The sequence below is a fragment of the Meriones unguiculatus genome, chromosome 2, assembly GCF_030254825.1.
Source record: "Meriones unguiculatus strain TT.TT164.6M chromosome 2, Bangor_MerUng_6.1, whole genome shotgun sequence".
NCBI classification, from domain to species: domain Eukaryota; kingdom Metazoa; phylum Chordata; class Mammalia; order Rodentia; family Muridae; genus Meriones; species Meriones unguiculatus.
The window spans coordinates 31216846-31241413 of NC_083350.1; the positions used below are offsets into that span (position 1 = coordinate 31216846).

At 40.3% G+C, this 24568-nt stretch overlaps 1 protein-coding gene across 1 annotated transcript in view; it reads right to left on the bottom strand.

Moving 5' to 3' along the window:
- Positions 1–24568, bottom strand: part of Ccdc192 (coiled-coil domain containing 192) — a 195934-nt gene that overhangs the window by 60221 nt on the left and 111145 nt on the right. The window lies entirely within an intron of this gene.

Sequence of the window (24568 nt, forward strand, 5' to 3'; positions counted from 1 at the left end):
TGAATAGAGTCAATTAGAAAAACTCTACGTGTCATTTAGCATTTACTACCAGGAAGCTAATGCCTTCAGGAACCAGGTTTCTACCCTAACCTGTAAGCAGATTCCTGAGAGAAAACTAGAGCATTGACCAGGAGTCCTGTCTCCCCTCGCATTTGAATTTTATCCGTATTCAGATAAACTCTGGAATGCGTGCTGCTACTAGGAAGTGCAGAAATGTAGATGTTTGCAGATACTTTTTGTGGCGTTGTAGAGAAAACGTGGTCAGGTCCCAGCATCGCTGGGAATTCTATTGGGTGGTATTTACATAACGGAGGGAAGGCTTCACCTTGAGCTTGATGGATTTCAAAGTGGATTTGATTTGTCAGAACTGGACTCATGTGCAGCGTTGGAGCCATTGTTTGTTAGGACAAGTGCTCCTTTCGCACATTCGTGTTGCTTTTGGGTAGCTGCCTTTCCACCAGAGAGCTCTTCCTGCCAAGTCTTTGTGGCTGATAATTAAGAACCCCAGAAAATGAACAAATAACATTGCTTGACAGACACAAATCTTGAGATGGGGAAAGGAATGCTCACTATGAAAGAACCTAATCTTCCCTGGCCTCTGAAGGGGGTGCAGTCAGGCAGCAGGGAGTCAGCCTCTTGGAGTAAGAGCCAATGAAATCAATTAGTTAAACATGGGCTTAGAGACACAGCTTTTGGGTTCTAAAGATGGGTGATGGTGCTAGGCATGTAGCTAAGGGGGAAAACATATGTCTGAAAGCAAGGCTTTCATCACCAGAATGGAAAGGCAAAATCAAAAGCAGATTGATTGTGAAGCCTGGCATGGTAGACGTGCCTATAACTCCAGCAATCCTGGGGAGTGAAGGCAAGAGTATCAGGTCAAGGTTATTCTCTGCTAAATATCAGAGATCAAAGCTAGGTTGGTCTACAGGAGGCCCTATCTTGAGAAATAAAAACAGCGATGGACTGTTTTTCAGATTTAACACAGAATGATAAGGATGTCATAAAATCTTAATTTATGGCATAAGGATGGCTAAAAGCAAAAGAACAATTCACAGGAAGAACAGCAAAGGAGCCTTTCTCCAGGGAGTCAGAGAGCCTGGCACAAGGCAGGTTTACCCTTGGCAGTCCAGAGCTCAGGTATCCTGACTTGTAAGCATCTTTCCTCATTTCATTATGACACATCCCCTGATTATCAGCAACTGTGCATTGGATTGCCTCAATGCTGAAATCAAGACCAGTAAAACCTTCTACTTTCTTCCCTCCTCATGATTGTCTACTCACTAAAACCATTCACGGTTCTCCTTGAGAAACAGAAGTTCTGGAAGAGGTTGAGCTGATCAGGGAGTGTGTCAGGAAACATGCTCATAGTCAGTGGTTAACTTGTCAGGCTGATCTGTGTCTCCTCCACTCAGGAGCTGGCTTCAGTCAGTATGTTCGTAAAGACCTTGTCCACCCAAGACCCGCAGCAAGTGGGTAGTTTCTGGGAGGCACTAGGCCCCTGTTGACTTTTCTTGCTGCATTTTCAAAAGTATTCCACTCTCAGAATTTTTTTTTAACCATGCCTTTACGACTTAGAACTTTGAAGACAGACTACAGACATGAACATTGAAAAAGTGGAGTTGATGAGGAGATGCTTAACAAGAGGGGAAAAGAAGGGAGAATGAACTATAAGCAGAAAAAGAACTAATAATGAAATGCATGGCAAAGCATTGAGGATTAGAGGTAGTGATGGAAGCAAGTTACACCAACACACATACAAATGTAGAGTGAGTGACAAACTGGTGGAGAAGCAGACATGAGACACATTGAGGGGCGGAGCCTTGTTAGGGAGGCGGTGCTCACTATGACAAGGTTCCTGTGGCTCTCTATGCTTGGGGTTAAACAATATTGACGCATGCAGAATTGGATATTTACTTTCCTCATGTTTCTTTTTTTAAAACTCCCCCCCCCTTTTTTTTTGAAACAGGGCCTTTTTGTATATCCCAGGATGGCTTCAAAGCTGAGATCTTACTTCTTTATAGATATGTAAACATTTCATTAATTATTAATACTCTGCATTCACTTTCCAATTATTTGTAAGAAGACAAATTTTTGTTTCAGAAGCCTTCCTTAAAGTAGACATTAATAAATAAAGGCAGCCTGGCGAGAGCTGCATATGGTAAGCTACATAACATGAGCTTATATATGAACTATCACCATGAGCTGGCATGATATTCGTTAGAAAAAGTCACATTGGTATTTTGATAAGACAACAGAATGCAGGAACCTGAGGTTTAGACATAGTGCATCTTAATATCAGCTAAGACTGTCAACCTTTCACCTTTTTTATTTTATTTCTATTTCTTGGTGTTTGCATTTAGATCCTTGCATACACTAAGAATGTGTCCACCTCTAAACTATTCCAAACCCCTCAACTATTCATTTTAAGATATTTTACTTTAAAAAATATGATTTCAAGACTGGATTGTTCTTCTCTGATAGCCACTATGTGTCAACCTTTTCTTCTTCTTATAATATTTGTCTGCTTGACTTATGACCTAATAGGGAAATTGAGGCTGTTTTGTTTGGGGGGGGGGGGAAACTGTATCCGAGGGCAGTCAGGACAGTTGACTCCAGTTATCTAAGGGACTATTCAAGGGGAGAGGAAGTTGAGTCAAACCGTGTTGTTCTAGAGATACCATGAAGAACAATGGGGAGAAAACATGACGAGGCAGGTTTTGGCAGAACATGAGAAAACACTCCCCAACAATCAGAGCTGCGTCCACACACAATAAGGCAGGATGGGTCCTGGCGAGGATATGCCACTCTGGGGATGATCAAGCAGAGACAAGTGAACATCTCCAGGCAGGCCCATGGTAACGCTGGAGGCTAGGTCAAGAGGTAATTCTGAGTTTGGTTCACTGCCCCCGCCCCCTGCAGCCCCAGTTCTTTCCACCCCTGGCTCCTCCCACTCACAGTAAGAATAAGAAGAGGCCAGTTTCTGAAGCCTGGAGGGCTGTCAGAGCCACGAGGGACATTTTAAAGAGGGTTCTGGCATTTGTGAGCAGCTGGGTTAGAAGGCCTCTGCTTCCTTCAGAGTTTATGGATGATGTGACTCAAAACATTACTTTTGTTATTTGGCTACAGGAAAAAGGTTAAGGGAAATTAAATTTATGTTAAAAACTGAGCAAAAAGATATAGATTGGTTGTCCAAGGTTTCTATTGGAAACTTTTGGTTGTTTAAACGCCCTTTAGAATAGTTTAGCATCTTTGCTTTTTCCCCTCCTTCTCCAGACAGAACTACCATGGTGTTACTAATTCATAGCTTTGGGCAGTTCGAAGAATTCAGTTTTTGCCGATGTATTTTTATTAGGCAGGAACATCAAATGATTTCAACAATGATAATATTTTTCCTTGCTTTTCTTGGCAATCACTAGCCAGGCAACCCAAGTTTTGTGCTTGAATCTCCTGGAGTCTGTTATGGCCTTCCTAGTAACCAGGGACTCTTTTTAGTCATTACCGAAAGGGTAGGAAAGCTTGTATTGCTTGGAGCTAAATTCCTATCACTTTGCCGCTTTCCTATTTCTCCCAAAGGGTGGAAAAAGAGAGGAAATCATGTATTTGTGCAATGTTTTGAAAAGGAAATATTTATCTGTGTCATATTGCTGAATGGCTTGCATTATAACAAGTCAAGAAATAGCCAGGGAGCTATTTATAGAGGAGTTTCAGCACAGAGCTGTTGGTGATATTTTAAATTTCTGGGTATTTCCATGTACTTTGAATCATGGCCTTGCACTACGCAGCTGGGCCTTGTCACTCAATGGTCATGAGAAACTGGGCCAGCTACATGTCATCGACAAGCTCCATCCTGCTCTGGGAATCAAATGACATAATGGACAGATACGCATCTGTGTTTGCAGTAATGTCTGTGGTTATCGCTATCCCTTGAAACACATAGGACACATTTTAACCCTTCTCACATGTATGAACACATCTCTTGAAAACATGTCTCTTTCACTCTTGGTAAGAAGTGAATCTGTACTTATTTGAAAGCAAGACTTTCCTTTTTATAATTTTCTGCATGGTTGCTTTGATTTCATTTTCACTTGGTATGGGTAAATAAAATTTAAAGTAAATGACCTCCAGACATGTGAATAGCTTGGTGCTCTCTTCAGCCTGCACTGACCTGATGCCTAGGTGAAGCGAGGGGATGCCTGTGTGGATGGAATGAGTTGAGGAGTGTACCGAGGCTCCCGTCCATACCCCCAGGCAACATTCTTGCCTCCACAACGACAAGTATTTCCCCAGGTCTGAAATCTACCTGGCTCATCCCATTTTCATTTCTTATATCACAAAGATGAAAATCTTTTCTACTGAGAGCCACTAATAAAATGTTCACTTCCAAGTATGTAGGTCAGTGTCAACTGAACTTGAACACCAACTGCAGAGTTAAATTTCTCCTTTCATTCCTTTTCCAGTTAATAATGAAAATGGTGAAAATGCAGTAGTGTTTGGGTAGAACTTGGATTAGAAATCACCTGCATATCTTCTCTTGTGTCTTTATTCATCACAGCCCAAGGAGACCATTTTATAGTCTAAGGATAGCAACTGTGTGATGTGACCTTTCTTTGATGTTCTTTCCAAAACATGCAAACCATATTTAGAGATTTCTCCATGATGCATTGTAAACATGCCATCCATCCCTTAACCCACATTCCCACTGCATACTGGTGAAACCTAATTGTTATTCAAATTGTGTCTCCCCAGATAGATGAGAACACTTGTAGTCCCACTAGACCTAATCTTTGTCATGGACTAAGTAGTAAAATGGACTTGAACTGAGGTCTTTTTTTATTTTTTTCCACTAGCAATGGGAGGTGTTGTTAATCAATAGCCCCACTGATATTTTTAAATGTTAATTAAAGGTAACCTAACAGACTTGGATTTGAAACAGTGGTTTTGAAGTGATATGGGGTGGCATCTGTAGAACGGTTTCTGTGGTAATTCCTAGAGAACCTAGAAATTAAATGTAACATTTGATAAACCCAGCTAATAACCATGTGGACAAGGTTTCCCTTGATTGCTCTTATCAGGGAATTATCATCACATTATTCATTCATTTATTCATTCATTCATTTACTTATTTACTTATTTATTAGCTGGCAAGCACCATCACAGAGTCATATGGCATGACAGAGAAGATCAATCTTGAAATAAAATGAAATTCTCCAAATAAATCTTAAAAAAAACCTGATACTATAAAATGAAATTCTCCTATAAAGCATCTTGAAGAAAAAAAAAAAACTAAACTAAAACTGAAGATTAGATGGTCAAGGGTCAGTGAAGAATTGATACACAAATTCTTAGGGTTCCGCATGGTCTTCACCAAGCACCTATGTTTTCATGACCCCTGGTAGATGCTAAGAGAGCCAGAATCAAAAATCAGAACCAACATTTTTCTTCTAGTTCTTTATATTATCTCTCTCTCCAACTTTGTTATTTTTACTCATCTTGCTTGATGAGAAAAAGTCTATACAACAAATTTGAATTACACCCACAACTTAATAAGTCTGAAGCAATCTTAACAATTAGGCAAACAACTGAGCTTTGTACAGGGGAGGGATTACCCTATATTAAGAACCAAGTCTCAATTTCTTTTCTCTGTGATAAGAACAATTATCAGAGTCATAAGAAAGAATTTCCAGTTGATATCCTAGCTTCCAGAACACCAATATAAATGTCTATTTAATAGAAGTTACAGATGAATACAAACTAAAGAAGTAGTATACGATTTGGATAGAATTTTCATGACAAGGGACTACTTTCTAACAGAAGAATTGTATTAAATTTTGTACTAGACAATAAGCTGCCCTTCCCTTCCTGTGGCATACATCCCATTGCCGGGAATTTTCTAGAGAGAAATGAACACTTATTGACCCTCTGCAGTACACAGACATAGCTCTGGGAATTTCACATGCATCAGCTCATGTCATATTTATAGCCACTCAATGAAACTGGACTATTGTTATTCTCATTTTAGACCCATGTACAGAGTCACGGAGAGGTTAAAGTAAATTGCTCAGAGTGTGAAGATGGAAATGCATGTGGTCTGTTTGGACTCTCCCATCTAATCACTAGGTCAAACTGGACACAGGCCTCTGTGTCCTGCTTAGCATGGAAGATTGCATAATCTACACTTTTTTAGTGAAATGGAAATGATGGGTAGCTCCTGACTGTGGGATCCTGACACTGTGAATTTGACCACAGAGTGAGACCTGAGAAACCATATGGGAGCATCAAATCTTGTACTAAAAGACATAGATGCTCTTTTGGAGTTGAGCTGTAGCCCTTGTACTTTGGAAATCCAGGCATAAGCATAGAGGAAAATAAAGTGATCTGCCCGTACTTGCAGCCAATATAACTGCAGGAAGCAGTTCTCAGAGCCAGGGGTCCTGACTCCATCTCCAGCCCTTTTCCTATGCCAATATTATGTTTCTTTCTGGCCAGAAGAGCTTAAGTGCAATTGGTTAGCTATACAATTGCAATTCAGAAATGCACCTAAGATCTCTCAAGTTTAAGGATCCGGTATCAGAAATAGTAGGACTCCAGGCAAATGTATAGATGCACACATACATACGTATATACACACACACACACACACACAGAGAGAGAGAGAGAGAGAGAGAGAGAGAGAGAGAGAGAGAGAGAGAGAGAGAAAGAGAGAGAGAGCTTACTTGTGATACAAAGTAGAATCTAGGCATCTGACTTTCCGGTAACTTGAAAGAAAAGAGGTCTGGGGATGTAGTTCAATATAGTCTGTCTGCCTCTTTTGCTGGAGGCCCTAGGTTTAAAGGCCAGCACTGCAGACTCCACACCACAAGAGACAACAGGGTCAATCTCCACCAGCAAACTTGCTCTTCACCGTGCCAGGCTATGTGCTTTATTACACTGCTGAGGAGGCTGAGATCAAAGGGGCAGGTTTGTCTGTTCTGTCTTTGTGCAATACAGCCTCGGTTTTCTTACCTAGAAAAGATCAGTCAGGCTGACAGTCATGATTTTTGAGAAAGAAGCCTTTAAGTGATAGCTACAAGTTTGGCTGAGTCCAGCAAGAAGAAATCAGAGTGTTCAAGGGCATCCCACAAAAAGAAAATGCGGGCAGTGCCATGAATTCCAAGTTCACTTGGTCTCGCCGTTTCAGACCACACCCTAGGAACAGAGAGAAATGCATTGTCACACCTAACAGAGCCTGGTAGGAAGCTGTTTCTCAGGCCAATTCTCCCTGGGGAGAAAGCCCAAAGGGCCTAAACTATACATGAAGCAATTTCATTTTCTCAGCCCCACCTTTACAGGTGCTGGGATCATTAGCAAACAGCCCCAAGTGACGTGGGTGGAAAAGAACAGAAACCAGAGCGAGGAGATAATTCACATGGTGAAAATTAATTCCCTTATCTGCCTTGCAAGAGAGATACTAAGTTCTCTCTAACATGATTACAAAATAACGAAGCGCTTTGCTATGAGATTACATTATAATTGGGTAGATTTTATTATATATATCTGTGACCTGTCTTGACTCCTAAAGCAAAAGAGCACATTCAAGGGCAGGAAAATCAAGATCCAAAACATCAAGCTGTTTCAATGACTTTTAAGGTTTTTTGTTTTTTTCCCCTGTAATCCAGAAAGCCAAATTAAATTAACAGTCCCAGTCTACATCTCTTCTTACAAGCTCCACTTACCCCCAGAGTGGTAAGCAACAGGGGGGCACCTGCAGGTTGTATACAAGTGCTGACCTTAAAATGATTCTACGGCGAACGAGAAATTTGAGTAGAAAACAGGGCAGTTATCTGAGGGTGGGGACAGTGACTGTGCGGCACAGAACACCTGCAGACACTGCACAAGAAAGATCAGAGTGGCTCAGTCTGTGCCACATTTTCTGTGCCACGTAGAAATGCCGTATTTCGCCAGGCAATGTTATATTTCAAAACAATCACTATTTTACAACAAAAAAATCCTTAGGGGGGTTTTTATGTTAAAAGTGTGTAGGAGTGAGAGGTCTAAGCATTGCTGGGAGGTTTCTGAATTAAGTAAAACTGAATGTATCATTGTTTTGAATTTTGACTCTTTATGGGTGGGATTTCTGACATCAGTTTTTGGCATGGGATCATCCTGCTGAGTGATTTTGTAATAAAAGCTGCAAGTCAACCACTTAATAGCCACAATTAAATAAGCAATTTGTCAATTCTTTAATTTTTCAATTGCTTTTATCTGATGTGTCTGGAACAAAAACAGTTTCAGAGGGGACAAGGTTCTCAGCTGAAATATCCCCTAGCGAGCTAAAACCTTCGTACCAGGTTCCTTGCAAGCGCCCTTTGAAAGCAGAGTTGCCTAAACCTAGAGAGGCCAGGATCGTGGCACATCTGAAGTACCTGGAGATGACTGAAATGTGGACAATGGAACTTGCCTGCAGTCCATCTTCTTACAAGACTCAAGAAGAAGGAAGGAAGGGAACCCAGAGTTCATGGCCAGCCTGGGCGACACAGAGAGCTCTTATAAAAAATAAAGATTATGAACAATAAAAAAATAGTGATGACATAAGAAGTCACACTAGCTTGACATTCATCACGTCCACTGAACCTTGTTGTTTCTTCTCTGTACAAAACAGCTCGGCTCTTGGGGGAAGGGGCTCAACATTCAGCAATAGCCACAACCCTAAATAGTTTTCTTCCTATCTTCAACATCTCAGTTATGACTTAAGTTACATGAAAAAAAAATTCTTCCCAGACTGTCTGGAGACCCTCTCTGGTTCACATCAAGAAACCACATATCTTGGTGTTAAGTTTAAAATACGGGGATTTATGCTGAGTTGTCTTAAAACAAGTTACTTTCAGCATCTGTATGTGGATCGGTTTGCACACCGTGACCTGATAAACACATGCTCAACACGTGTGGACGGGGCGTGAGGCGTGGCAGGCAGCGTCGGTGTGGTGGTGATGTAAACTTCTGCTTTGGAGGTATTAGCGAGTTTCAGATTGCATATTTTAACTAGTCTAAACAAACAGCCTTGCTGGAAAAACAACTCATCAGGTGAAAAATTATTCCTTGGCTTGGCGGGTCTCAGGGGTCTGCCTCACTCGGTTTCTCTACAAGGTGCTTTCTCTAATTCCATTCCAAATCTAACAGGATGATGATTGTGCGCGAATCTGGATCCCACAGTAAAGATCTGCCGTTAACTACAGTAGGTCTCTGCGTGTTCCCATCAACACGCCCTCTTGTCAGATGTGCCCGGATAACAGTAGGGAGGGGAATGTGTGGACTTGGCTGAGTACCACTTGCCACATCTCTCACTTGTGTTGTCACAATTTCCCAGAGTCTGAGATAGTAAGATTTAGGGATAACTGTGCCAGTTATTTGTCAATAAAAGGCTGAAGATTTCACAACAGACTCATATTAAATTGCCTGTTTTCTTCTTGACCCAGAAAACCCATGTGTGCTGGCTAATTTTGGGAGGTGTGCATGCCACATGCAGGGAGGTAAGAGTACAATTTTATGTTAAAAAGCAAACAAACAAACAACTACAACAACAACAACAAAACCCTTCTACTTTTTTTGTGGCCCTGGATCAAACTCAGGTCACCAAGCCTGTATCAGAGCTTTTTCATGATGAGCTATCTGGGCCTTGGCCACATTTTGTTTATCTATTGATTCGTCTAAGCACATGAATTGATCCCACTCTTGCATTGGATAAAGGTTTTTCATCTATCTATCTATCTATCTATCTATCTATCTATCTATCTATCTATCGAGAGAAATTCTATAATCATTTCTCCCTTTGTTTTTCTCCCTCCACATCATCCCTATATCTCTCTTTGCTTTCTTTCAAATTCATGTCCTATTTTTCATTAATTGTTATGGCAATGTCTATATGCATATGAATATATGTGTATGTGCATGTACATGTGTGTGTTTAGGGTACATGTATGTGTATGTGTGTATACATATTCCTACATGTAACCTGCTCAGTCTACATAATCTTACTTGCATATGTTTTCAGGGCTGACCATTTGGTATTGGGTTGTGTGTGCTCTTCCCTGGGGAAGACTATTTCTCCCACTCTCAGCATTCCTTAGTTGCCAGTAGTTCTTTGTGTAGAGCTGGGTAGGCTGAAGCCTCATGGGCTTTTCCCCACAAAGAATATTTCTTGAAATAATGATTATGGTAGTACAATTTTAATAGAGGAACTGAAACATTTTATCTTTTATTATAAAGTCCATTCTAGTTTTCCCCCAATACTTGGTTTTTGCTCTTGTTATCAACTAAAATGTTGGTTTCAAAATGGGAAGGCACTTAGAAGTCATCTTGCATCTCATTGCATGGTTCTGATGATTTTTGTTGACATATAATAATTGCATATATTTTGCTTTTTGTGTTTAGAAATACTATCAAGCTATGTAGCTCCGGCTGATCTTGAACTTACAGTGATCCTCCTGCCTCAGCCTCCAAAGTAATAGAAATACAAGCTTGTACAGCCATACCCAGATCACTAATTATATGCATTTGAGGTAGATATGCTAATTTCCTGATATATGTACATAATGTGCAATGATCATATCAGGCTAATTAGCATTTCCATTACTTTAAGCCTTTATTACTATGTTGTGAGCATCTGAACTTCTATTTCCTTGTTATGTAAATTGTTATAAATTGTTTAAAAACTGTTATAAACTATACTAACCCCACTGTACTATAGCTCACCAAAACTTACTTCTCTTATGTAACTATATTTTTAAGATACTTGTTATCCAGTCTTTTCTTACTATCTCTAGTTTCTATTCTGACATTGATGACCACTATCCTACTTTTTACTTACCTCATATCTTTAGCTTCCACATATGAACACAAACATGAATTATTGTGTTTTTTTGTGGCTGGCTTATTTCATTTAACACAGTGTCCTGAAGCATCATTCATATTGCAGCAAATGACATGATTTCATTTTACCATAGAAGTCTTTGTTTCTCATTATATACTAATTTTGTCTCCTTTGGAGGTGTATCCACTGTTGGGATTTCTAGATCATATATTAATTATTTTCCTGCATGAGCCACATACTATTTTATACCAATAGTGAATGAGTTGTTTTTTGTTCTCATTCTTATGTGTTTTTTTACTATAGTTATTCTAAATGAAATGAGATGATTGACATTCCATTTTGATTTACATTTCCTGATGGTTAGTGATACTGAGCATTTTACATATTTGCATATCTGTTTTTGAGAAATTTCTGTTTATGTCTAATTGACCATTTTAATTGGATTTTGGGGGCATTTTTACAGTTGATGGTGTGTTTTTTTTTGCTTTTTAAATATTAATTAATCTTTTATCTGATGAATAGTTTATAAATATTCTGTTGCCTAATTATTCACTTGGTTGACCATTTTCTTTGCTATGAAAGCATTTCTTAGTTTGACTTAATCCTGTATTCAATAATTGTTTTAACTATAGCTTAATGACTAAGGCTGGGTATTTTATAAAGGTAAGAGCTTTATGTAGCCCACAGTTTTGAAAGGCTGAGGGTATGGTACTGACATCAATCAGCTTTGCTCTGGTGAGAATTTCGTGGTGGATGGTGTCATAAAGATGGGAATTTGTGCAAGGAGATTGCTAGACAGGAAGCCAAAGAGGAATGCCCAGGCTTGCCCCTGTATGACAACCTTCTTGAAAGGATTAACTTACTGTCCTAAGACAACTATGCCAACCCTTTGGAGGAATGTGCTGCCAGCAACTTAAGGGCCTGGAAAAAGAGCCCTCATCTCCCAATATCTCCACAAAGGACCATGCCTCAACTGCTCAGATTCCATGGGACAAATCACAGCTAAGCTGCAGCAAAGGCTGTTTGTCTGGTTTTTCTTTTGTCGAATTTTTGCTTATGGGGTCTTATCTCAATTATACCTGATATCAGTGTCTTGAATTGTTTCTCTTACATTTTATCTGGTAGTTTTATGGTGGTTGTTTTAAATCACAGATAAAATTAGCTTTTCCTAATAAGCCTGACCCCAGAGCCTTTCACAGTCTTAAGCAATGGCTTTCATCTGCTCTTGGACCTGATAGTTATCTTATTTGGAAATGTAAATCCTAATAACGTCAGGGAGGCTGGGGTCATCATGAAGTCATAATCCGATGCAATAGACTAGAAAACTGATGACATAATGATTCACAGGTTGTTCAAAAGACACAGGAGAATGATATAAGGCAAACTAATTCAGTGGTAATCGTTTTTCCACCTACCTTTTCCAAAATAAGAATGTCAAGATTTTCCTCCTTCTATCATCACAAACACTGGGGAGGATTTAAAAAACATACAGGCTCAAGTTTCACTCCAAGTCAGCTCAACTGAAGTTAGGGGTGGGATTTTTAATCTGCATTTTAGGCTTCCTGGTTAGTCCTCCGGAGGGTGGCTAGAGAGGAATCTCTGGGGTAGGTCTAGATGCTGGCCACAAAAGCTGTGTGAGTACCTCTGTGAGAAGCTGTGTGCTTGCACGCCTGAGGGCACTTATGCAACCAGGAGTGTGTCTCAGAAAGTAAGGACAACTTCACCAATTTGCATATGGAGATGTTCCCATGAAAACGGTCCAGGTAATGTGGGGACCAATTTCAACTTTAGACGGAAAAAAAAAAAAAATTAGTTAAAGCAAAGGAATCTTTGGCTTTGGCGATCATAAATGTGGGAGTTAAACTTCTTATGACACAGATGAGGGCGTAGTCACGAATGCCAATCTGCACCAAGCCACTCAGAATTCCAGCACTTCTCCTCTTTTGAGCAAAGCACCTCTACCTTCTAATTCTCCTCCGCCCCCCCCACTCCTTTGCAAACTTTCACAAGTCACACCTGCTAGAGAAAATCCCAATGCCTGTTTTCACACTCATCGCCTTGTTCAGTCATGTTAGCAACTTCAACAAGCTTCAAAGATACCTATTAGGGAAATTCTAAGTCCTTCCCTTAACTCAGATGGCAACAGAGAGATTCAAGACAAATGCCTCCCTCATTTTCCAATGCCAAATGGAAACTTTGAAACCACCTTGGGGTTTATAAATGGATGAATAAACTCACTTGGATTAAACGCTTTGTGTCTCCAATTCAAAGTGAGGTTGAAAGCAGCTGCTTAAAGAATCTTTCAAGGAACTATCCTTTTAAAAGCTTTGAGATATTTGTTGATTTTTCTTCTTTAAAAGGCAACCAAAGATCTGGGTACCGAATCCTAGGCCTATAATCCTAGCATTCGAGGGGCAGAGGCAGGAGGGTGAGTAGTTCAAGGTCATCTCAGAGACATAGAAAGTTTAAGGTCAGCCCGGGCTGTGTAAGATTCAGTCTCAAAAGTCAAATACCAAGAATCAGAGAGAGAGAGAGAGAGAGAGAGAGAAATCAAAGCAGGAATATAATCCCTAGTAAACAATTAGATTATTAGTGATAAAAGTGTCTGAAAGTATTTTGCATGTTCAAATGTTTATATGTGTGTGTTTGTATATGTAGAGGCATAGTGTGTGTGTGTGAATGTGTAAATGCACGTGGACTCAAGTGCTTGTGCATATACAGTATGAACTGAGCCTAGGGCTAGTTTTGTTCTCTATCACTGGGCTGCAATCATAGCTCACATATAAATACATTTTAAACTTGTATACGGGAATATAGCCAAGTTGATAGAGTGTTTGCCTAACATTCGCAACTCTTTGGCATCAATCTTCAGGACTGAAAGAAATAAAAAAATATATATATAAGAGGTCTGATATAGGATGAAGTAAATAAAAATACTGAAAGTGAAAAGCCATGGTAATGCAAAATATATTTATTTTCACACACACATATGTGTGCACATATATGCACAACCATAGGATAGGTACAACAGACTTAATAAGCTGGCATGTGGTAAGGGTTGTGTGTGGAGCAGATCATACAAAGCTACACAGACAAGAGGGAAAAGATGTAAGATATGTAAGAGCACTACAAAACTGGAGTAGTACAGGAACAGCTAATTACAGTTGCATCTTGGTTTCGTCTTTGCGTTTTCACTCTTTTTTCTAGCTGTAGGAGGACCATTGGGAGTGCACACACTGAGTGAGCCTGTAGTCTGTCTGCAGCCTTTGCAGGCTAAAACTAGGAGTGAGAAAATTACAGATGTGCAGAGATACAGGAAGCATGCATTTGTGGGTCACGTGTAGACTCAGGAAATCGAATAAGGGGGTGAATGAGACCATCACAGGCCTTGGGTAGTGTTTCGAACCTGTTTAGATAGCATTTAATCTGTTTGCTTATGAAAATAGACTAAAAGAATACAATGTATTCTACTGACAACTGTAACCCCTGTCATGAAGTGACATGCATCCAAGTAGATTTTCATAAAATAAGTGACTTCACTAGGATATTTTAAAAGTCCTTCACAATATAAGGAAATATGCGTGAAAAGATGCTGATAGGTCTAAATAGTGCAAAAACACATTCAACTGGATTAAACGGAGTTTGTAATGTCATGATGGAAAGACAAAGGACAAGAAGAAGGGTCTGGAAGAAACCCAGGGGACCTCAAGTTGACAGAGCAAGAGGCCACGGAGATAGACAAATTCTCCATGGGTGATGCTGAAAGCAGTAAGAAGGAGCTGAAATCTCAAATGCAAGCAATCAATATGAGAATATTTATAATTCAGGAGCTGCAGTAGCTAACATTTATCTATCATCCATTATATGCTAGGCATCATTCTGGCTATTTGTCATGTATCATCTCATTCCCACACTGAACAACTCATGGGGAAGATGCTACTGATATTCTCATACATACAGACTGGTAGCTGTCATACAGAGGGTTAACTGGGCATGCAAGCTTTACTGCACTTTGTCCAGTTGTTTGATCAAACACCAGCTTGGATGGTGATGTAAACTTACCTGTGGATAGGGTTAACATTTACAATCAGTTGACTTTAGGTAAAGAAGATTATAATGTGGATGGGTCCCAAACAATCACATGAAGCCCTCGAGAGAGAAGATTCAGGTTTCTGGAAGAAAAAGCAATCCTGCCTCAAGACACCACCACAGAAACCCTGCTGGAGCTTCCAGATAACTACTTCAAACTGAAGATTTAGAACTCAAAAAACTGCAGTATCAACTCTTCCTCAAATTTCCAGTCCACCAGCCAGAGCAGCAGATCTGTACATTTTAAATGTAGCAGGCTCCTGCATTGCGTGAGTCAACCAATCCCTCTTTGTAGCTATCTTCCACCCCCTCTCCTTTGTCATGCTGATGTCCATATATACACTGCAAGTTTTAGTGAACAGATTCAAGCAAGCCAATGCAGAATGGATTCAGGCGAATAGCAAAAAGAAAAGGAATTCAGTAACTTAGGCGTATTATGGTGGCAGCAGAGAAACTGAAAGAAGCCTATAAATTATAGAAATATTTAGAAGTCGGTCTCAGTAAGATTTTGTTAATGGTTTAGATAAGGGATGCAGAAGGGTAGGAGGTACGAAAATGAATCCTGGTTCTCAGCTTAGGCAAATGGGAAAATTACAATGTTGTTCAACATTGTAATTGAGGAGCATGCAAGATAATGATGTTCATATGTGTTATGAGATAGCATTTGCATCACGAAGATATAACTGTGATATGAAGAATGTTAACTTAAGATTTGAGATTTCCATAAGAACATATTAATAGGAATCTAACCTTATGAATATGATATTCAGTTACTTTATGGAGGTCTGGGCTGGAAAATATAATTTAGGATGTCATTTACTAAGAGTGGTATTAAGAACTTTCATTGGTGAGTTGGCCAACACAGATGTAGAGTAAAAAAAAAGAGAAAAAGGGAGAGGCCTGAACATTGAAGAACTCAAATGTTGGTGAAGGAAAAAGATGAAGCTACTGGGAACCAATGGACCACGGACCAATGGATGGAAGGATGAAGGAAGGTGAAGGGCATCTAGAGAGTGTTAGGATGAACCCAAAGGAAGAGATTGCTTCTAGAAAGAGAATGTGGTAGTGTCCAACAACGAGAGTTCAAACACAATGCAATCTAAAACATTCATAGAGTTCAGTGAAGCAGATGCTCTGGGGAGCTGCATGGAATCAAAGAGAACGTACGTTGAAAAGTGAATGGGACATAGATTTGTAAACAAAGAGATCTTGGAAGACCACACCTCCTGAAAAGCTAGTCTCTGTGTACTGACTGTGAGGCTGAGGGAGAGGACTAGGACAGGGAATCTTCACTCACTGTGCTTTTGACACTTTCATTATTTTACATTGGGAATATATTGGAGACATATTCCCAATAGTGGTTAAGAGTTCAGCAAATGGATACCACTGTCTGTACAACTTGTTGAGTGCTTCAATGAAAAAAGAGCTTGGAAAACAGAGAATGTTAACATTTTTCATGACATATGCAGGGAAAATAGGGAGAAACACTCTCTCTGTTTCTCAAAATGTTTCAAATGTTATTTGGGGTATAGATGACTCCACCCATGGAATTAGGTGTCAATCTATTGGATTTTTCCACTGGTTACAAATTGGAGAATATAAACACCTGGGCTGGGGAAAAGACTAAGATGTTAGGAAAGTATGAGCATAAATACACACATACTCACATGCAGTGGTGGTTAGTTTGCTGTGATTAAGCCATGGAAAAAGAACAGAAAGCTGATGGAGGCTAGCAAACAGGTAAGAACCAAGTGTGAGAGCTCCAGCCATCTTTAGTAGCTTATGAAGTGTCTGTCTCTCCTGCAGTGGTAGAACACCCACAATGAAGAGCAAAGCTTGACACTGAGCTCCAAAGATGACTCAAGGCTTAGCTGAGGTTCACTAGAGCTGGTTGCTTAGTATAGTAAACACTGGAATGGTGACACATGGTCAGATTCCACTGAAATATGTGACTCTTAGGACTACTATGTCTCTTGAGTGTGTGCATGTATGACTAGGTTGGCCTTATTTGTACTCTATCTTTAACCTATGTGAGAAAATACTGTAGAAAGCTCTCTTACATGAGGCTGAACGGGTGTTCCTCTCTGGAACTAACTCTACATTCTTGTTGGCCTCTCATGATTAAAAATAAAGGAATATAAAAGAAGATAGACATATTCTTTGTGCTCAGACTTTAGCAAAGATTAATTAAACAAAATGAAAAAGCAACTGCTGTCTTCAAAAGGATGATATGTTTTGGATAAATCAGTCTGTCAGTAATAAGAGAAGGGGGAAAGTCAAGGGAACAAAACAGCGATGTTTGCAGTCTGGGGTTGGTTGCTACACAAACCATTTTGCACACAAAATAATGATTCCTGACTTCAAGACTTAGAGAAGGAAACACAAAACTAGTGGACAGATGTAATTTCACCTGTTAAGTTTTGAATGGTCATAAAACTGGTTTAATTTTTTATAACCATAAATATTTACAACCCTCAACATATCACAGCCCATCTAGAACCGATTCCTGGAACACAAAGTTCTCTGGCACACCAGTTGGTAAACCTTGAGATAGAGCAAATGCTACATGGATTTGTGGGCTCTGGGCAAGTCACTTCATTTAACCTGAGCTTTGTAATCTTGTTCAAATATTGACAGGAAGGATCAAGTTGAAAGGATGTAATTTACATATACAAGAAAGAAATGAATAGTTGGTAATCTAAGATTCCTGAGATGGTGGGAGAGGACTGGATTCAAAGCTGGATGAACATTGTCTTAGGTACACCTGTCTGTATGGTGAAAGGAGAACAAATCATCCCACTTAATGACATTTCTCAGGAACGTTTCCTATACTCTGATAAATCGTTCACAGCTGTAAATCAGAAACCTACACAACAGAAAGAAATTACTGAGGGAAGACTCAAAAGAATGAGATTGTAGCACAGGACCAAATGAAAAGAGATGGGCAACAACTGGACAATGTCCAGATCCTATATCAGAGTCTCAGACTCCCTAGCATGTGAAGCCATTACCGAGGCAACAGGTGATAGATGCTTCCTATGGCTCCTGCTGCCTCTGCTGCTTTTCAGAGTGCAATTTGCTGCTTCGCCTCTCCATACCTCCAATTTCCATCTCTGCAGCTCCAGTTTCCAACTCACAGCCTCAGGAATACACACCAGCCTGCTCATATTCATTCTCCTTGGCTGTAAGGGAAGCTGGGAATTGATAAGTTGATTGGCTTATATAGCGGGCTCTGCTTCCATTGAAGATCTGCGTAAGGGAGACTTTCCTTTTATGGGTTAAGTAGTTTAGAATTCTGTGTACTAAAAAGTGATCAGGGTGTACGGAGTAGCAGTGTGGGAATAGTCAAGGTGCCATATTGGGGCAGGTGCATCTTTGGGCTTTAGTCATAGGAATATGTTTGAGTGAATTACTGTTCTTATTTGTGGAGAGTTGCTAGGCAAATGCGCTAACAGTAGAGATGCCTCCCCAGTGAAGGTATTTTCAAGCGTTCTTTCTCTGGTGGAAATCTTTTACTGAGTCAAGATGTTCAGTTAAGAAAGCGAATGTGTATCTCAGGCTGGCCTCAAACTCCAGATCTTCCTGCCTCTGCTTCCTTCAGCAAATCCTACTGGCCTGAGCTACCAAAACCAGCCCCCTAGTGAGGTAGCTTAACTAGGCCACAGGGAAAGAGGATCCAGACAGTCCTGATGATACCTGATAAGCTAGGGTCAGATAGAAGGCAAAGGAAGACCTCCCTTATCAGTGGACTAGGGGAGGGACATGGATAGGGGAAAGAGAGGGAGGGGGGAGGAAGGAGGAAAGGTAGGCCTGGGAAGAGATGAGGGAGGGGGCTACATCCGGGATAAAAAGTGAATACATCGTAATAAATAATAACAATAAAGAAAAAAATAAAAAGAAAGTGAATGTGGCCATATTTTAGCCTTTCTTTTCTCTCTTGCCAGGATCCCTTGCCAATTCTAGGGAATGTCCCTGATGACTACACCTATATAAGATAAGGGGATTAGATGTGATCATAAAACTACTTGCAAAGAAATGATGGATCCAGGCGGCTGTACTGATCCCAAACTCTATAATCTATGAGGGCTTTATTTTACAGCTAATCCTAAAGCCATAAACTATTACCTTGCATCCAATTGACCGATGTCATCAGCTAAACCCTTTTAAAAGTTCTTTGCTGTTATTCTTTAGATAGGGATCCAAGTAGGTAGCAAGTAGATGAATGTAGCCTAGTGGTCTAGTTTTCATTCAGGATATAAAAGTCTTATTTGACTCTTCTCAGTCTCTTGCCATGAATGATTCTTCTTCAAAGAAATGTTTTCCAGATAGAAAATCCTGGCATGAGTCACTCTAGGAATCAGGAGGGGCCTTGGAAAAAGGCTTTACTGAGTGGAGGATTTGCATGTTCTCTGGCCACATGGTATATAAATCTCCCTGTCTTTTCATATGTCTTACTAGTGTCTAATTCCCAGACACATAAACCAACTCAGTTGGCAACTCTTTGGCTTTTTTAAGTTGTAGAAGCATAAGGGGAGGTTAGTGAATCTCATAATGATATTTGTGTCCCTACAGGAGCAATGTCAACTCCATCTACATCCTGGAATTTCCAAGGCTATCGGTACAGAAATCCTCGAGTAGGAATGAGCCATGTTCACCAGTCCTCTTGAATTATCCCCAGACCAGAATGAGCAAAAGTCTTCAGCATTTAGCCCTTGGAATCTGTGGGTAGTCACTGGGATGGTAGGCCCATGGAGCAGAGTAAGGTCATGTAGAACTAAACTTAAGGTAGAATGTAGATAAGATATTTTTTAAATTTATATAGACATTTTTATTATATCTGGGGTTTTTGTTTGTTGTTTGTTTGTGTATGTGAGCGCAGGTGGGTACATGTCTAGAGGCCAGGGGATAGCTCCGGGGATTATTCTTCAGACACTGTCCATTATTTCTTTATTTATTATGAGACAGGCTTCTCACTGGTTTCGAGCACCTCAAGAAGGCTAGGCTGGGTGGCCAGCAGTTCATCTGTCTCCTCCTTAGTGTTGGGATTACAAGTGTGTGTCTCCTCACCCAGCATTTTGTGTGGTTTATTGGGGTCAAATGCAAGTTCTTGTACTTGTGAAGCAAGCACTTTATTACCTGGGCCATCTCCACAGCCCCAAGACTTTACTTTTATTAAATATTCTTTTTCTAACAAATTTGAGTTACTCAAATTTACATAAATAATGGTTTCCTTTCTTTCCAGAATGAAGTATACATCTCTGGAGAGTTAAAATAGCTAATGTTAATGAACTCAGTCATTTTTGTATACATTTTATATTCATTAACTCATGAGGTCATCATAAGAAATAAATGTGATATTCTTGTTAACATTCTTATTTTATAGTTTAGGCAGCCAGGCACAGAAGACTGGCTATGAGACTTACAGAGGCCACACCCTAAAAGTGGCAGAGAGCTAGCTCCAGGGTTTATAGCCTAAAAAGCTTGCTCTGGGCTGAGCTCTTGGGTGCTGTGCCAGCCTGGCGACATGGAGAAAGCAACCAAGACTTTCCAGGAAGAAAGGACAAAGGCTAGAATGAATGAGGTCAGGAACTGGATAACCAAAGACGGGAGTCAATGTGGCTCAAAACATGGAAAGTACAGACGTGGAAGAAGACCCAGGAAATTGCAGACTTTGTTCTCAAGTTCAGCAGAGCTAAACTCTTTGGTAGTGCATCCCTTGTGCAATAGCTAATAAAGCATCAGAATGAAAGGATGAGATCATGTGACCATGTCAGAGTTCACAACAGAACCAATTCTAGGAGGAACCAGAAATGCTTCCTAGATGCCAACCATGCAAAGAACCAGGTTCATGTTTAGGAACAGCAAAGAAAAGAAGAGAAACCACACTTTATCTTAGCCACAACCCATGGAAAAGGAAGTCAGACTGACCTGTAAAAGACTAACTCAATTTGTTCTTCAATAGTAAAAATATTAAAGGAAAAACCAATTTTAGGCATTACATAGGACTTCTAAGAAAAGGAGGAGTTAAACATCAAATGAGTCAGGGCCATATCATCTCTTCTCATTATTATTGTCTATCACTTGATCCTTGGATGATACTTTTACTGACATAAAACTCTGGTCTTAATGAGCCTCAGCAAAGGGATTACAGAGTTTCTAGAGAAGAGACCTCAGGAAAACAAATAATTCAGATAGACGAATGCACAGGGCACCAGCCCATGGCTCTGTTTGCAGAGGAAGCACAGTGTTTGAATTAAGTTCAATCATGTTATTACTGGAGACAGTTTGGGGGGGTGAGGAAATTTTACTATCCAAGCTACCCCTCTTGTTACCACTGATTGGCACACTGTAGAAGGGCGTGTTTAGTTTCCAAATCTTCTCAAAGATGGCTAGAACAGCCTGAAGACAACACACACCGGCCACATTTCTGGAGATGCCATCTTAAATTGTCTGGCTGTGCTCAATTTGTTCATGTCAACCCTTCAATGGGCCTTCGAGAAACATAAATGGCACCTTCCAGAAGTAAGTAACCCGTGGCCCGTAACCAGAGTGTACAAGATTTACTCACGGAAGCACCTATTGATGTCTTAACAACCCAGTTCCTGCCTGAATTTCAGTTTCTAATGAGAGTGATAGATGAGAGCTAGAGAGATGGCCCAGTGGTTAAGGACCTGGGTTCAACTACCAGCATCTACATGGAGGCCCATAATTCCAGTCCCAGGAGATTCCTCTGGCCACCATGAGCACTGTGTCTATGCAGAGCACACATAAGCAGGCAAAATACCCGTACACTTAAAATAATTAAAAAAAATTAAAGATGGATCAACTGAGAACTTATAAACAACAGGCTTGTGAAAGTCACAATTTCATAACCACTAATTTGCAGCTCACTCTACAAGTCTGGTGGATATGAAAATTTTAATTTAATTTTATTTTGTTTTAGCTGGGAGTGGTGGAGCACACTTTTAATTCCAGGACTCAGAGAGGCAGAGACAAGTGGATTTCTGTGAGTTCAAGGCCAGCATGGTCTACAAAGTGAGTCTAGGAAAGTTAAGGCTACCCAGAGAAACCCTTTCTGAAAAAAAAACAAAAAAAATTATATAAAAAAAATTCTTCATAAAATTAAATTTTCTTCATAAGTGGGATAATCGGTTGCATTCTATGGACCAGTTATTTAACAGTGCCTATATCATAGTCCAACCCACTTTACAACAAAACTCCCATATCTAAGGAAGTTTCAAAACCATAACTTAGGTTATTTTGACTTAATTTTATAATGAGGAGAGCTAGCCATCTTGCTGTCTATAGTTAATGTACATTGTTGCAGTGGATTTACTGCTAACATTAATAGGCTTTTTCCCCTTAAACGCTTATGATAGCACTGTATCTTTTGGTGAAAAGCTATTTTTAAAAGAAAATTGTGTCAGCAGAAAAGATCTGACTTAGTGTTCAGTGTGTGGATTCTGAAAGAAGTTATTTGGCAGGGGGCAGGTAAAGAGTAATTGAGATTTCATGAGACAGGATAGAAGGCAAGTGTGGTCTGCATCGAGCAAGAGGCATGACAAGAGTCGTGGATGTCAGAAGGGAAAAGAACGGGGTGAGGTGGAGGGAAGAGGACAGCTTTAGAAGAAAGTAGGAGACAGGAAAATAAAGGATCCAATGCACAGCAAAGGGTTCATTGCACCTTGCTAAAGGCCGCACCAAAACCAGGTCATAGGACAAACGCTTGCAAACGATAATGGGCTTAGGTGGAAAACAGGAGTCAAGGAAGTTAAACGTGATGTCAGCACAATAATTAAGCTGAGAGATCCAGGCAGGCACTGGAATGGAAATGACTGGTGAACAATATTGCTCTAACCTTTCCTGAGATAGGATTGGCAGGATCTGGAAGCCAAATTGGCTGAGAATAATTACAGAGAAGTTGTTGATATGTCCGTGGTTTTTGCTTGTTTGTATTTTGAGTTAGGTTCTCTTTATATAACTCTGGCTGTTCTTGAACTCACTGGGTAAACCAGGCTATCGTCGAACTCATAGGGATCTGCCTACCTCTACTTCCCATTAAAGGTGTGTGCCACCATACCCAGATGACATTACACTGGTTTTGTTTTGTTTGTTTCCTTGTTTGTTTGTTTTTTGAGGGAGGGTGTTGTATTCACTAAAAAATATTGAAAAATCTTTAAATAATACATCTTTTTAGGGGTGTGGCTGTACATAAGTCCAATCTTAACTTTCAGCTGTCTGTAAGAAGTCAAAGTAAGATCTTGCCCAGCTTTACACATTCACCCATCCAGCAAATATTACAATAATTGAATGATCACCTATCTAGGAACTGTTCTAGTCTTTGAGAATAGTGTAGGAGGCAAAATCAAAGTTCTGACCTTGGAGGGATTTCTTTACACTAGAAAAACTAAAATGTTAACTTCAGGACATGTGATGTGCGTGAATTGTAGTCTCCTCTGCAGGTACGGTAAAATACATGGACATCTTTCATATAGTCAATTCACTTATTACACCTCTGTCTCTCTTGACTCAGCATAACTTATACACTGAATAAAATGAGTGGGTTAATTTTATTTTGCAACAGTGCTTTTGTCTGTGGTCTAAAGTTGTGCTCAGTCATGAAATCATTATTTATTATTATTATTATATTATCATTACAGAGCTTACAGAAGAAATGAGCAACTGTGACAAAATGGTTTTCCTTGAATACATACTTATCAGAAACCTCAGTTGTTCAATGTAAACTCTCTGGACTCTGATTTATTGCCCATGGAAGACATACAACTACATTCAGATACTGCCTCCCTCAAGTCAACTTTAGTGCAGCTCGCGTGTCCTATCACCTCTTTTCTCCATTGCCCTCATTCCCCTTGCCCTGTCCCAGCTCCCTTAACTCTGTACCATTACCTGGTGCCTTTTACAGAGCTACATTAGGGCTGCTGAGCTCTGTGGAACCATCTAGGATGTCATGTTGTAATGTCCTGGACAGCCTAGGGGTCTAACCTCAGCTGAGTCTCCCAGGGGCCCCAGCAATTATTCTGAGCCTCTACTGAAACATGCTCTCATCTCTCACAATGCTTACTTGTGGAGCTCTGGCTTCACTTCACAAAGCTCCTGGCCTTCTCACACATGACCTTGCAACCTCCTTCCCTGTGAGACTGACACTCCACCAAGGACCATGTATGGATATAGCCTAGAACCACTGCTCAGATGAAGCCCATGGTAGCTCAGTAACCAATTGGTTTCCCATAGTAAGGGGAACAGGGACTATTTCTGACAGGAACTCAATGGCAGGCTCTTTGACCTCTCCAACCCCCAAGGGAGGAGCAGTCCTGCTAGGCCACAGAGGAGGACTTTGCAGGCAGTCCTGAAGATACCTGATAAAACAGGGTCAGATGAAAGGGGAAGAGGTCCTCCCCTATCAGTGGACTTGAAGAGGGCCAGGGAGGATGTGGGGGGGTGGGATTGGGAGGGAATGAGAGAGTGGGATACAGCTGGGATACAGAGTTAATAAAATGTAACTAATAATAAAAAATAAAAATAAATTAAAAAGACAGAGAGAGAGAGAGAGACACTCAGCTGAACACCTCAGGCGGGTTCTCTCCGAGCTACACCACACATTCTGTGGAGCAG